This window comes from Lucilia sericata, unplaced genomic scaffold (assembly GCF_015586225.1).
Source record: "Lucilia sericata isolate MDLA Ls3-8-SP2 unplaced genomic scaffold, ASM1558622v1 Contig000401F_arrow, whole genome shotgun sequence".
Classification (NCBI taxonomy): Eukaryota; Metazoa; Arthropoda; class Insecta; order Diptera; family Calliphoridae; genus Lucilia; species Lucilia sericata.
In genome coordinates, this window is record NW_023994419.1 from 275,001 (window position 1) to 277,500 (window position 2,500).

Consider the following 2,500-nt stretch of genomic DNA (forward strand, 5'->3'; position numbering starts at 1 on the left):
ATTCGATATTCCCCGTACTTTACAACCTCTTCTTATTCAATGCAATTCGAAAATAAAGGAACAAAAAAGTACCAAAAAATCCCATTTTATGTTTCCAGATTCAAAGTTTCCCTATATTGTACTTTTGGTAAACTAAAAAGTCCCAAAACAGAACTCTCTTGCTGATTCTAATTCACACAGGACTATGCTTGCTAAATTTTGTGATTCTGGGTCCGTCTTTAGATAGAAATCAAAAGGTACCATTTATAGAACCCGTACTTTTTTCTTCATTATTCTCATTATCACTATCCACACCAAGACCTAGTTCTAGTTATTAAAGAAAGTGATCCTCATCTTTAAAATCATGCAAATTTACAACACATTTCCTCTAAAATTTCATCTCTTAACATTAACAAACAATTAAAATAAATGAAAACAACAACAATAACAAACACTTGTTATTTCAACGTAATTGTTAAACCATAAAGAAACACCTTCTTGATGTGGCGTTCCGGCCACAAGCAAACATTTGATACATTTAAAGACACGCGTTTAAAATATCTATTGCTCTTGTTGTTATTATATATTTTCTTGTAATTTTTTACTATTTTTATAGTAGAAACAAATTTGAATGTGAATACGAATGAACGAATGCTTAAGTACACAAGATGAAGACAAATAAACAAATTTACCACCACTTTAACCAACCAGCCAGTCAGCCACTCACTCACTCCATTGTGGTCTCTTATGAATGCATTCATTCAGTCATTCATGAGAATACAAAAATCCAAATAACAACAACAGTAATAATGAAAAAAACGAATGTAAAGGAAAACTCATTCACGTAAATTAAGATACAAGTCACTTTTTTTTAGAAAAACTTTATTTACATGTATGAAATGATGGGACCAACTACAGTGTTGGATAACCAATGGGGATTTTCGTGAACTGAAACTATATCTATTTTCGTGAACTGAAACTATATCAAGAAATGAACTAGAACTTAACTAGAATTGAACTAGAACTGAATTAGAACTGAACTAGAACTGAACTAGAACTAAACTAGAACTGAACTAGAACTGAACTAGAACTGAACTAGAACTGAACTAGAACTGAACTAGAACTAAAGAACTGAACTAGAACATGAACTAGAACAGAACTAGAACAGAACTAGAACAGAACTAGAACAGAACTAGAACAGAACTAGAACAGAACTAGAACAGAACTAGAACAGAACTAGAACAGAACTAGAACAGAACTAGAGCAGAACTAGAACAGAACTAGAACAGAACTAGAACAGAACTAGAACAGAACTAGAACAGAACTAGAACAGAACTAGAACAGAACTAGAACAGAACTAGAACAGAACTAGAACAGAACTAGAACAGAAACTAGAACAGAACTAGAACAGAACTAGAACAGAACTAGAACAGAACTAGAACAGAACTAGAAAAACAGAACTAGAACAGAACTAGAACAGAACTAGAACAGAACTAGAACAGAACTAGAACAGAACTAGAACAGAACTAGAACAGAACTAGAACAGAACTAGAACAGAACTAGAACAGAACTAGAACAGAACTAGAACGAACTAGAAACTAGAACAGAACTAGAACAGACTAGACAGAAACTAGAACAGAACTAGAACAGAACTGAACAGAACTAGAACAGAACTAGAACAGAACTAGAACAGAACTAGACAGAACTAGAACAGAACTAGAACAGAACTAGAACAGAACTAGAACAGAACTAGAACAGAACTAGAACAGAACTAGAACAGAACTAGAACAGAACTAGAACTAGAACAAACTAGAACTGAACAGAACTAGAACATGAACTAGAACTGAACTAGAACTTGAACTAGAACTGAACTAGAACTGAACTAGAACTGAACTAGAACTGAACTAGAACTGAACTAGAACTGAACTAGAACTGAACTAGAACTGAACTAGAACTGAACTAGAACTGACTGAACTAGAACTGAACTAGAACTGAACTAGAACTGAACTAGAACTGAACTAGAACTGAACTAGAACTGAACTAGAACTGAACTAGAACTGAACTAGAACTGAACTAGAACTGAACTAGAACTGAACTAGAACTGAACTAGAACTGAACTAGAACTGAACTAGAACTGAACTAGAACTGAACTAGAACTGAACTAGAACTGAACTAGAACTGAACTAGAACTGAACTAGAACTGAACTAGAACTGAACTAGAACTGAACTAGAACTGAACTAGAACTGAACTAGAACTGAACTAGAACTGAACTAGAACTGAACTAGAACTGAACTAGAATGAACTAGAACTGAACTAGAACTGAACTAGAACTGAACTAGAACTGAACTAGAACTGAACTAGAACTGAACTAGAACTGAACTAGAACTGAACTAGAACTGAACTAGAACTGAACTAGAACTGAACTAGAACTGAACTAGAACTGAACTAGAACTGAACTAGAACTGAACTAGAACTGAACTAGAACTGAACTAGAACTGAACTAGAACTGAACTAGAACTG

General features: G+C 34.0%; 1 protein-coding gene across 2 annotated transcripts in view; it reads right to left on the reverse strand.

Moving 5' to 3' along the window:
- Positions 1-2,500, reverse strand: part of LOC119604529 (guanine nucleotide exchange factor DBS-like) — a 129,370-nt gene that overhangs the window by 79,175 nt on the left and 47,695 nt on the right. The window lies entirely within an intron of this gene.